Below are 14254 nucleotides of genomic sequence, written 5' to 3'. Positions count from 1 at the left end.
ACATTTAATTTTAGAGATATCGTTATAGTATTAATAGATAACATAGTCGTAGATAATAACTTTTTTAAATATGAAAGCAAAACCACTAGAACAAGAAACGATCAGTATTCATTAAACAAAAAGCCGTTGTAGAAAAACATTACCATCTTATTGATGGTTTTTAAAATACGTACAAACTACAAACGGTATAATAGCCGGTGTCGATGCGTATGTACATACAAGGCATCAGCAATTTGTTAGTCTATCAACAAGTTGATCAATGTTTATAAAATTATGCAAAAAAACTCAAGAGCCGCTCACCGCTGCAAATTCATCCACAACTTGCTGCGATCTCATTTCAGGGTCGAGTGAGCACCCAAACCACCCTATTTTACATCCTACTATGGGTTTTCGATCGAATATCTCACTGCAATGTGACTTATGTTTTACAGCTTCGCTATAGACATTCTACGCTTACTCAATCTAACTTTGATACCAAGATTTTTTTAAGTTACTACATGGGCATGTAGTGCTAATTTATAAAACGCAATCATTTGCAGATAATACATGTTATTTACATAATATCCTTAACTCAGTATCACCTCTTTTCGACGTCCAAATTGGCATAAAACTTGGTAACACAATAAGAAGACTTTGACACGTATTCAAATACAAATACACAGTTGTCTTCATTCCATCATCAAACTCTAAACAAAATCAATACGTATTTACTTATAAATATCGCCAAAAGCACGATCGAGAACCGCAAGTACACTCAACGTCAGTCTCACCAGACTTGGGAATAATCTGCAATGTAGTACAAACGTTGCGGTGAGCTGTGGACTGTGGTCGGACTTTTTCCGAGCCGATTGGGTGTCGATATGAACCATGCATAATATAAGGAAAACACTGGTTTAACCGCAAAATTGCTATGTTACATCGCTATTGGATATTGCTAGTGTTTGCGCAATGTTTCCGAATTTGCGACGTGACTTACAGATTAGATAATTTAGTATAGGAAAATATTATGTAAACATTGTTGAATAAATAACAAAAAAAAAAAATTTGCCCAAGTTGTCACTGTGTTATATTTACCATCGTTTATTATAAACTAGTATTCTGTAGACTTTACTATATATTAGACTTAAACACACATGTAAAATCTTCAAAATATTTCATTTTTTAGCTATGAAGGAATTTACTATATTTTATAGGATTGCGAAAACTACAGGTAGACTAAAATGATACCTAGTTGAAAAAGAAAAAATAAAACTGTTATCTCTGCTGTTTTTTCAACTTTCCTGGTACCTACTGCAGGCATCTAACCCTACCTTTGAAATTCGGTGACGTCACAATACAACATATTGTGTAGCCCGTTGTTTTACACACACTCTATCATCTCTAAGCACCCTAAACGTTTTCGACGTCATGTTCAAACTTCAATTTTGCTACAAATTTCGCAACTTTTAAAACCGCGGGATACAATTACTAAGATACAACCGGTGCAAATGTTTGAATCCAATTGTAAATTCAGTTACGGAAATATCGTCTTTATCCCCTCGCGTAATGAAGCAAGTTTGCTTGTGATGATTTGTACAATGGTTACGGATGAAGGTAGATTTGTTCGAGGGTTGGTGGCGCCCTGCGGTGACTCTGACGTGCGCATATGGCAGACCCATTCGTGTTTGAAAACGAAATTTTAATCGCTCTACGATTACTAGGGCCCTTTGTTGTTTTTCCTAATCTCATTTCTTTATAAGGACTGTCAAAGACATTTTAAGAGGATATTGCAAAATTGAAGTGCACTTCTTGAACGAGGTATTCAGTGAATCAATAATGTTGAGTATGTTCATATTTCATTATAAATATTATAATTGGCTTCGAACATGTTTAATCAATATCGTAGATAATGATACCGACATGTTTATCATTATACTATGTATGTACTTTAATTCTTCATAAATAGAGCGATTTAAAGTCAGTAGGTATATATTTACTTTGTTATTTACATTATTGTATGACTAGGTATTTTCGTTAACAATTTTATTAAATACCCATAGGCCATAGTTTTTGCAAAATTATTAAACAATCTTATTTTCAACCAATATAAAAGTACAGAAATAGTAAACTACAGAAGTGTTCTAAAAACCGTATAGCTATTATCAAAAAAATCGGATACCACAGTTACCAAATGATTATATTCAACGTAGTGGCAGACAGTTAATCGAATAATCGAGACAAAAAATCGACTTAACCGCAGGCTCTATAATAACATAATACGAGTAATTTAAACGATTATATCGGGCGGAAGTTATTCGCAGGAAGCGTTGTGGGCGGCGCGCGCGCATCCGATCGTGTATTGAAAGTAGCGGTGTATGACATTATTGTTTTTTGTGTTCGTATGTTTGTATTTCATAAGGTCAAGAACGAAAGGTGAGAGAATATATGTAAGATTGTAAATAGAAAGTAATGTAGTTAATTATACATGTTGTTATTTAGTATTTTCAAGTTAAATGTACGGTGTATTTACGACGTTTTTGTTTTTATTTTTTTTATTTTTCTAGTTTATAATTATAAAAGTGTTATAGCGAATCGTGATCAGTCCAACAAACAAAAATTTGTTCAATGAATTATGGTGTAGGTAAGTAACATTATCTTTTACAAACGTACGTAAGTATTTTATATTAGATAGGTAGAAGAACAACAAGTTTTTTTGATGTCGTAATAATTGTGAATGTTGCGAATAACATGCATGTAATAAGTACATTATATCGCACGTGTCCCGACAATTATGTACGCAAGTGTACTTTAGACATGCCTAATGATATGTTTCAATGATTTTTACGTCATGCAAGTCAAGTGTAAGTTATCTTATTACCCGACTGTGCAAAGGGAGGGTTATAGATTTCAACTTTATATTGCGTCGTGATATAATAAAATGTATACTGTAAACTTCTTTATTTTGCAACACTGGATACATCATAATTATAAAAAAAATTGATTGAAGCGTTTTTGGCTTCAAATCATATTATTATAATATCATCTTCAAATCATATTATTATGACATAAACAATGCATAAACAAGCAGTAGGTACCTAGGTAATTTAAATATTTTTTTTTATTTAAAAAATAGTATTTCCAAAAACATTATTCTTTCCAAAATTAAAGACTCAAGTTGTAAAAGAAATGCCGAAACCCGGGATTGAACCGGGGACCTTTAGATCTTCAGTCTAACGCTCTCCCAACTGAGCTATTTCGGCGATGATAAAGTTTTTAAATTATTAATGAACAATCTCTTATCAAGAAAGTCAGCACATGCAAATAACTACATATATCATTATCAATCAGTTAACCTGTGACCATGAACTTTATTACAAGTGGAGATGCATACAATTTTTAATGCGATATGGAAACATGGATTATGAAACACAAACTTCACAATGGATAAGATGTTTTACAATATTACTTTCCATAAACTTTCATTTGTCAATGTTAGAGCAACCAAAAAACATGTAAATTAAACATATTTCGAGCCATATTTAAGCACTTGTAGTATAGTTTTATCCCATTTATTTCGTGTACCGTTGGTTTTTTTTCATGGTTAATCACCAAGAGCTGGAGTTAATACTTTTGTCATGGAAAATTCGTCTTAACCTTTATGATAGTCTAGGTATTCAAGTAATTCCTAAATCGCGAATCTAATATTTGAAGTCATTGACTTTTCAATTATGGTAGATAGAATGAGAATTTTATATCATTGCATAATATTGTATAAGTATTAATACAAAAAAATACGTTTATTTTGTTAGGCATTTCAAATGAGTTTCGCCTAAGACAGAAGTTCTCAAAGTTTATTAACTATTTAACTACCTATATCTATAACCTGGCTAATTATATAGCCAACTAGCAAACCGAGCGAACTCCGTTTCGCCACCAGAGACACCTTTTCTTTGCTATATAAACTTCACGGAGCCCGAGATCTTTCCAACGAATGCAAAACCGTGGAAATCGGTTCGTGCGTTCAGAGTTATAGCGTCAGGAAGGAAAACCCGACTTATTTTTATATAGTAGAAGAAGATAGATCTTACCCATTAAGAAATAAAAGAACCATAAATAAAGGCTTTTTTATTCATTCGTATATCCAACTACATTCATTAGCTATACTGGCTAATTATTTTATCAAAATTTTTAATCAAGCTACCGCAGCGGTCAATATTACCTATCTCAAATTATAGTGCTGTTGGATTACTTTGAACTTTACTTTTTACGTGAGATTTGTATTTTACGTACGTGAATACTCACTAAAACAACGAAGAGCTTTTGCCTTTTATGTATCTACTATATACCTAGCTGCAATATTCACTACATTATGTAATTTAATATATATATATTTGTCCTGGCTGCGCCTGATTAACCCGGGATAAAAGTAACAATGGCACATTGTAGTTGTTACTCGGTAAAGATAAAGCTTTCTTATATCTTTTTTAAGAATAAATTATTTTTTAAAATCAATCGGGTACTTAACAAACACCAAACTTTTCCTGTTTATATTAAGTAATCGTGTATTTAAAAAAATACTTTAAATAAGCATAAGTTTTAAAATTATCAATTAATGGAATGTGAAAATTTATTTATCTCGTTTATTCGGCACAGATAAATTAAAAATGATTTTCACCATTAATTATTCTTGTATCTTCTTTGAGCCAGTTAATTAAAATAATACCTAATCTATATATGTACTAAGTAATTACTAATTATAATAATAATGTTTTTACTTTTTGCTACTAAATCTAGTGCACACCGTAGTCAAATTCTGTAAATACAAATAATGGAAATAAATCATTATGCGTATATTATCATATTGTTTTGTAGATACTGAAAATATCTCACACATTTCCCAGGGCCTTGTAAAAGTTCTCGACAAAAAATGTTGTTTTATAATAATTTAAAAGAATTATCATCGCCGAAATAGCTCAGTTGGGAGAGCGTTAGACTGAAGATCTAAAGGTCCCCGGTTCAATCCCGGGTTTCGGCAATATATTTATTGCATTTTTTTGCGACTACGTAAATAATTTAGGTACACGTAATATTTAATTATTTATCAAAATCTTGTTCTCTTATATTTTTTTACATTTTACTTAATTAGAAAATATCTGCAAAAAGTATTTAATATGTATCTACTTACTCTACGTACGACAAAAACACATTAACCACGTGTTCCATGATAACGCTACGTCTCATTGCATTGATTGTCCAAATCGAAACAGAGAAATACCAGCAACTATGGTACAATGCGTAACTTTATGAAAAGGCGTAAACAATAATTGCATTATTTTTTTATCATATAGGTACTGCACAAAACACTGCACAGTAGTAGTATTTTTTTGTAACTTAATGTTTAGAAGGTTTACCAGTCTTTCAGAACTTGTATGGCATTACAGTTTTTGTAACCTATCTAGTTGCTAACTTGCTAGTAGGTAGTTACCTATTGTATTCTCTACACGATAATAGATATATTTAATCTATCAGAATAATCATCGATTTTCAAGTTACATAATTATTAATTAAGATAATCAAAGTATTTTATAATTTTCCCAGATATTGCAATTATTATTTTAGCTAAAAAATAATACTTAGAAGAAATCATTCCACGATCTAGTATGGCGGTACTAATGTTTGTCCCGCCGATTATAGGTATTCATAAAACTCGTTGGTGTTGATTTTCTCACATTAGGAGCGATTAATCAGAATGGGTTTGCGTCTACCCCTGCTTGTTAGCCGTTACGTACCTATCAGGAAATCATAATCTGTCGTGACGTCATTCGGCAACAGTACTAAAGTTCTTTGTTGTCAAAGATTAATCTATCTAATCTAATATATAGGAAGTACACAAAATTTTGGTAGCAAAATAAAACAAATTACTAAATATAAAATGTAATAGAAATTTAAAATGTTATGTCAAATATGTAGTACTTATAAGTAAATTTTATAACAGCCTTTATACATTTTTTCGGTAAAGAGATGTTTAATATCTATCAATATAAAATAATTAGAAGAGCAATTTTACCAGATACTGGCATAACAAACTATTTAATTATCAAAACAGTAGCGTTTCCATTAAAAAAGTATGAAAGCCATTCTCGGCATATTATATGGCATATCTACGATTACTATTCTATGGCTATATCCGATCGATTCAGTGTGACGGGGCGCGAGAAAGCGCCTGCGCATGTCACGTGACGCGCGCGTGGCTTTCGTTAAAGGACGCCTCTGTGTGATTAATCTATGTCTAAGTGCAATATAATGCGCTTATTACAACTTATACATTTTTTATTTTGTGATCAGATTAATATGTTATTTGAGTATAAGCAATAAATCTGTTGGTAACTATTTAATCCACTCATATCATAAATTAAGTCGTATCTATTATTGCCTCGTAATTAATATGTATATATTTTAAAACTCAAACTCTATCTTAATAAAACCTTAAAATCATCCCCTTCCTACCGTTTTTTACCCGTGATATCCATTTTAATTAATAGGTAAGAAAATAAATATACATGCAACTTCAGATAACATATTGTATTGTATACAGAAATGATATACAAATACTTTTTAGTATTTTTTGCAATCTCGCATCAAACACCTTTAGATTTTAATAACTACGTTATTTACTTTAAAAATAGATTACAGAGGAAACTTCGATAATTCATCTTATATTGTGTAATTAATAATCATTATAAGCTTTAAAAGTGTCATAGAAACCACAATAATTAACCTTCATAGAACCCTTCACCTAATTAAGTAGTGTAGAGAAGAATAAGCAAACCAAAACAAGGGCTTATACCCTTGCTAACATTAAGTTGTACTGGTTCAATGCATAAAGTTATTGCAACCCGTGACCAAGGGATGGGAGAGCGCGATTTTAGCAAGAACAACTAGAGTAGTGTACATACACTACATGTTCTATGAAGAGAATGAAATGCTACGCTTTGAAACCCTCCATCGTTTAAAAACATTATATGCAGCATTGTGTAGCATCCCGTGCAAGATTACCTAGTGAAACATGTACCTATAGGGGGTACTGTACATGTAATGTACATGTAGTAGGGTAATGATATAAATTATAAATTCTTCAAGTTCCGGTTGTGAAAAGATTTTAAAATGCAGGTACCACAGAGTAATTTATTTTTATACAGCCAAAGCTACAATTTCTGCAATATTTTTTCATTCCTATTTTTTTATTTTGTTCGATATCAATAATATGCATAAAACACGTAGGATTTATAAATAGCTACCTATAACAAACCGATTCCGTTTAAAACATTTCAAAATTGTGGTTTTCTTATACATTGCGCCACACTCTGAGTGTCCATGAGTATAGTTGCGTGAAATTTAAATTTTTGCTATTCATTGCGGCTCAGAGCCGTTTTCCTGACACTCGCGCCTTCTACGTGGGGTCCGGCCCTTTGGGGTGACGAGTACAGTCGTGTGATAAAGCTAGTATTTCTTTTTCATTAGAATGATCTATCATTTAAATACAGGGTGTCTCAAAAGAAAGTTTATATTTTGTGGATGAATAAAAAAAAAGTAAGCGGTGTATTGAAAAAATGTTTATTAATTATTAAAGTGCATAATATGGGAATTTATTTGTTAATAATAATATCGTCCAAATGCAGTCCATTGCGTTCACGGTACTCATTTAATCGAACAGTAAAATTATTTATGACAGCTCGGCAGGTAGAAGCAGTGATGGCTGCCATTTCGTGCCGGATATTTTCTTTTAAATGCACTAGAGAAGTTGGTTTGTTGGCATACACTTTACATTTAAGATACCCCCACAAGAAAAAGTCCATGGGAGTTAAATCAGGGCTTACTTTCTTTTGAGACACCCTGTATATAGTAAAACATATGAAAACTTTGGAAGTTTTACGTGTAAAACAATGGTTAGAATGGAGGTGCTGAATCTTAAAAATTTAAAAGACAAATTATAAAACAATCAAAAAAGCAACTTATAAAGCTGCTTTCACTTACTGTCTAATATCTAATTGAACGATAAATGTACCTAGAGCTACACAAAATTAATCGCTGAAAATAAGACTTTGATAAAAACAGCTATATTAATTATTTATTGAAAGCCAATTTTTTGTATGATTGTACATCGCTAGTCGCCTGCAAGCAATGCACATGTCTTACATTCTCTGCGAGTTTTAACAAATTGAGTTCAGGAGATGTAAAAACAAACGCCTGAGGGCAGACCGACCCTCTGTCGTAACGTATTTTGTATTTCGGGAATATATTTGATGGACATCGACGAGTTAGAAATTTTCGCATATTTTTATAAATAGATCTATGTAGGTTATTTAGTATAACATATATATAAAAAGTAGATTTACTTCGAATAAAAAGTAATATCTACCTTAATACTTTATAATACCTACTTACTTATTTAAATGTTGCAGGAACTTTTTATTTCTACTTAAATACTTTACATCTAACATTCGTTCATAAAAACGAAGAGATTTTTCACACAACTACGAAATTAATAAAAATCATAATTTTTTATTTTATTAAAATCAGGCGAAAATTCCGTGAATATTAATAGGCCCTAATGATACAATATTTAAATAATACTAATATTGCATATTAATTTAAAATTAGATGTAACACATCACAGCATTGCTTCCCACAAAAATTGGCACGCGCCGTCTTTAGTTACGCCAATATTGCAAATCAAAACCGCATCAATAAATTATTTCAACGTAATTTATGCCCTAGAACCATGTAGATTGAGGGGATTATTGTATCAACTATTTATGCAAGGGAGCCAATATTAAAAGCATGAATTATATAAATAAGATTGTCTACGGGTTTGATTGTTTATATATTTGTGGGGCGGGTTGTATTACAACGTGTACGCGTGTCTCTTATTAGTAATTTTTTCCCGTGAACAAGGATGTGAGGGCCAACGGTTTGGTCCTTTTCCTTTTTGGAATTTGTCATATAAAATTCATCTACGTATAAATTCATAGGAACATCAGACCAGGCCTTGAACATCTTCAATTAGTACCTGTAAATAATTTACGCAATTGTAGAGCTTAGAAAATGTAGCAAAGCTTTTAATTTTTTTATGCATTTCATTATAGAACATTACAAAATTAAATTCTAAAATAAAAACTTGATGTAACCTACATACTAACACAATATTACCTATATATGTACATATTATATACTATACTAGTAGTAATACTACGTATCTAATATTCACTGCATAAAAATAAAATAAAGACGCACGCACCTTTACTAGTAAATGACGCTTCAATACAAAAACGACGAAAAAGCACAAAACCTTCAAAATTAGTTCCCGATGACAGATCAAAAAATTTATTATATCTGATGCGCCGACTGTTCTACCGCCGTGGCTTTTTGTGGATTAAAAAGCTATAAAAAGTTTTACTTTCATAAATAGACAAATATGACCATTAGTACACGACTAATGGTCATATTTGTTTTATGGCAACATTGAATTCTAACGTTTCATAGCTTGCTTTAATTATCATTATATTAAAAATTAAAAAAAAAAAAAAAACTGAAACTGTTGCAAGTGTTACAACCATACCTAAGTAATGACGTAAGCATTGCAGTTGAAAATTAATTCGTATGTAATTTACAAAACACAACACACCAGTTCCATACATGATACAAGCGTAATACTTTGTTTACTAAATCGGTCAACATAATTCAAATCTAAAAAACATAGCGCCACGCAACCGCGGGTTCTTTTGTCACAGCGGGGCTCTACAACTTTCGATACTAAATTCCCACATGGCATATTTATTCATTTGGGTCCTCGCTCAGATTATTTTCTACTAGAATTTTATGATAATCGTGGCTGTATAACGGCTAATGAATTACCCGTAGCTGTCTTTAAAGTGACAATTGTGGCCGCTCTAACAGGTCTCTTGAATGGTGACAGGTTTTTTCATGTTAAAGCATCATTTTGTATTCGATGTGTTGTTAAGATAAGCATCAATTTCTGCACCCTGTATTTCATGTCGAACGTTAATATGTAGTTTTTCATTAGGTAAATAGTATGATAAGGGCTGTTTATTAACATTTTTTCGTTTTATCATAGGTTTTATCATTACATCGTGCGCGTTAGGAGAATTTATTGGTCGATTATTAAGATGTCGCGTTTACAATTACAACGATGTTTATAGTTGACACACACGTTAGTGGGTAGGTACTGCATTAAATAATTATGATAATGTGATAATTTCCAATACGGGCTTACCAAACAGGTTATTTTAGAATTTAGCTGTTTTTATAATATGACTAGTATTTCTCATGGTTATAGACAAAATGTCGTCAAGTATACGTGGAAGTACTTACCAGTCACCTACAACTAGATCAGAGTTTTATGCAGACTGTTAATTAAACTCTCAGGTGCTGATTCCTGGTTGCTGTTCTTCCTATCCAATCGTCTCTGATTTCACCTAGATAGTATGTTGCTTTAATATTGACAGTTATAATTATCACTAAAGTGTTATTAATTTAATAAAGTATCAATTAAAGTACGCATAGAGTTTTAAGTGACACCCTATATAAGTATCATACAATACAACATACAATGAAAAATGAAAATGAAAAATATATTTATTTCATACACACAATTTTCAAAAACAGAAAGTGGATGAGTCCTCCTAGTAAGTTTACAAAAACCTGTGTCAGGAGGACCCGCTCTTCCTTAACGTTTACAAATATAATACGTGTGCAGATGTATGTGTATAAGTGAGTGAATGTGTGTGTGTGTGTGTGTGTGTGTGTGTGTGTGTGTGTCTGTGTGTGCGTGTGTGTGTGTGTGTGCGTGCGTGCGATTCACATGTTTTGAAAATGCTTTCTTTCATCCACTCATTCACTCAACCACCCACTCACTTAACCTACCGACTCACTCAACCCACCCACTCCCTCTACCCACCCACTCACGCTACCCATCCACTCACTCACTCACACTACCCACTCACTCCTCTACCCACTCACTCCTCTACCCACTTAGTCCTCTACCCACTAACTCACACTACCCACCGCTCACACTACCCACTCACTCCCTCTACCCACTCACTCACACTACCCACCCACTCCCTCTACCCACTCACTCACACTACCTACCCACTCCTCTACCCACTCACTCACAATACCCTCCCACTCTACCCACCCGTTCACGCTAGCCACCCGCTCACACTACCCACCCGCTCACACTACCCACTCACTCCCTCTACCCACTCACTCCTCTACACACTCACTCCTCTACCCACTCACTCCTCTACCCACTCACTCCTCTACCCACCCACTCACTACCCACTGACACACTACATACCCACTATCTCTACCCACTCACTCCCTCCCTCTACACACTCTACCCACCCACTCACACTACCCACTGACTCACTACATACCCACTATCTCTACCCACTCACTCCCTCCCTCTACACACTCAGTCACACTACCTCTACCCACTCACTCCTCTATCCACTCGGTCCTCTACCCACTCACTCCTCTATCCACTCACTCACACTACCCACAGCTCACACTACCCACTCACTCCCTCTACCCACTCACTCACACTACCCACCCACACCCTCTACCCACTCACTCACACTACCTACCCACTCACTCTACCCACTCACTCCTCTACCCACTCACTCCTCTACCCACTCAGTCCTCTACCCACTCAGTCCTCTACCCACTAACTCACACTACCCACCGCTCACACTACCCACTCACTCCCTCTACCCACTCACTCACACTACCCACCCACTCCCTCTACCCACTCACTCACACTACCTACCCACTCCTCTACCCACTCACTCACAATACCCACCCACTCTACCCACCCGTTCACGCTAGCCACCCGCTCACACTACCCACCCGCTCACACTACCCACTCACTCCCTCTACCCACTCACTCCTCTACACACTCACTCCTCTACCCACTCACTCCTCTACCCACTCACTCCTCTACCCACCCACTCACTACCCACTGACTCACTACATACCCACTATCTCTACCCACTCACTCCCTCCCTCTACACACTCAGTCACACTACCTCTACCCACTCACTCCTCTACCCACTCGGTCCTCTACCCACTCACTCCTCTATCCACTCACTCACACTACCCACAGCTCACACTACCCACTCACTCCCTCTACCCACTCACTCACACTACCCACCCACACCCTCTACCCACTCACTCACACTACCTACCCACTCACTCTACCCACTCACTCCTCTACCCACTCACTCACAATACCCACCCACTCTACCCACCCGTTCACGCTAGCCACCCGCTCACACTACCCACCCGCTCACACTACCCACTCACACCCTCTACCCACTCACTCACTCCCTCCCTCTACACACTCACTCACACTACCCACTCACTCCCTCCCTCTACACACTCACTCACACTACCCACTCACTCACAATACCCAGAGTGGGTGGGTATTGTGAGTGAGTGGGTAGCGTGATAGTGGGTATGTAGTGTGTCAGAGGGTAGTGAGTGGGTGGGTAGAGGAGTGAGTGGGTAGAGGTACCCAGAGTGGGTGGGTATTGTGAGTGAGTGGGTAATGTGAGTGAGTGGGTAGTGTGAGTGAATTACCCACCCGTTCAGGCTAGCCACCCGCTCACACTACCCACCCGCTCACACTACCCACTCACTCCCTATACACACTCACCCCCTCTTCCCACTCACCCATCTACCCACTCACTCCTCTACCCACTAACTCCTCTACCCACTCACTCCTCTACCCACTCACTCCTCTGCCCACTCACTCCATCTACCCACTCCCTCTACCCACTCACTCCTCTACGCACTCAGTTTTAACATTAATCGATATTAGGTATAAGCCTGTTTTCATATATTTATCTAGCATATAAAAAAGGACTCACTAATACATAAAGATAAGCGAACTATTTTTTATCATACCTATAAAAGTGCAGTAACCAAGGATTATTTAAAAATTATTGTATTTGTAGTACATATTATAATTTGTGGTCCATAGCTCATAACGTTCGCGTTACTAAGATACATAGGGATTAGGCAGTCTCAGGTGAACAATAATTTTAATAAAAATTAATCCTAGCTTTTTAATAAGTACAGACGTATGGAAAGAAAATACACAAACAAAATAGGCACTATTTATATAATCCAAGAAAGCTAAAAGAAATAGCATTTTAAAATGACCTCCTCCCTCACTCAATTCATCCCCGTCTACGCCTACTTGAATCCCAGATACTTGATCTTTTATAAACATTGTGTTAATGAATGTAGTTCACCATTGATGTTAGGTGGAGGTCAAACGACATGCTGCTATCGTTAATCATCCACGCACGTCATGCTTACAAGATGGATGGACGCCCAGGGTTCGGACCCGAACTAAAATGATAATTATTGAACTCTTTGTTATACCCTCCAATCAGCTGGTAATGTGTTTCTTATTAATAGAATTGGTGGAAATTATCAGGATTATACGTCAGCGCTTTTGGTTGCGTGTGGGAACGGGGACTTTTGGAGGCAGGTTGCACCCGTTTGTCTTTTTTGTTTCGGCTATTGTTAAAGTAACAAAATTAAAATAATTTTTATCAAATTTTCAGAGATAGATAATAAAAATTGTACGGTTGTGGACAAGGTTAAAGCAACTTTTGTGTGTTGTAAAATTGTAAGACACATTTATTTATATAGGTATTTAAACCAAAATTGCGGTCGTGCTTCAAACAATTATTGACTTGATTTTTAGTATCTTTAAAATGCACTAAAAGTTCAAGAATATGACACCATTGTTTCCAGACCAGAACGATATTTCGTGAATCGTAAACTTGGCGAAAAAAATTGAAACGTCTCGCGAATGGTCAGCAAATGAAGAAATACGCTTTGAATGCACACAAATGATCACTAATTACCCATAGAAATGTAAAACTCCGCGGAAAAAATCATGCACTTTCAGACCACACGTTTGGCCTCAGACCCGTACCAATGGTGAGTATACAAATATATTTTATGCTGCTATTAAAATATATCGATTTACCGAAATAATTCTATCGCACATATTGGACTCAGCATTGAAGGCTATAACAAAACGCTATATAAATATATGAATTAACTTGTTTGTTTTGGTGGTGAATTGGTGTATTTATAAGTAATTAAATGATAATCAAAACAAATACATATAAGCAATATTTGTTGGACTAAAAAAAATTTAATACCTAAGAGAGCT

The 14254-nt window shown here is 35.2% G+C and overlaps 2 non-coding genes across 2 annotated transcripts; one reads left to right on the top strand and one right to left on the bottom strand.

The window, feature by feature from the left end:
• Positions 1-3166: 3166 nt before the first annotated feature.
• TRNAF-GAA (transfer RNA phenylalanine (anticodon GAA)) lies at positions 3167-3239 on the bottom strand. The gene has a single exon. It is a non-coding gene; the product is annotated as a tRNA-Phe (tRNA).
• A 1702-nt stretch (positions 3240-4941) lies between these two features.
• Positions 4942-5014, top strand: TRNAF-GAA (transfer RNA phenylalanine (anticodon GAA)). The gene has a single exon. It is a non-coding gene; the product is annotated as a tRNA-Phe (tRNA).
• Positions 5015-14254: the final 9240 nt, after the last annotated feature.

This window comes from Colias eurytheme, chromosome 21, assembly GCF_061535395.1.
Source record: "Colias eurytheme isolate Ceu_HAF_F1 chromosome 21, ilColEury1 Martin Lab GWU primary, whole genome shotgun sequence".
NCBI lineage: Eukaryota > Metazoa > Arthropoda > Insecta > Lepidoptera > Pieridae > Colias > Colias eurytheme.
This window is presented reverse-complemented; position numbering and strand designations above follow the sequence as displayed.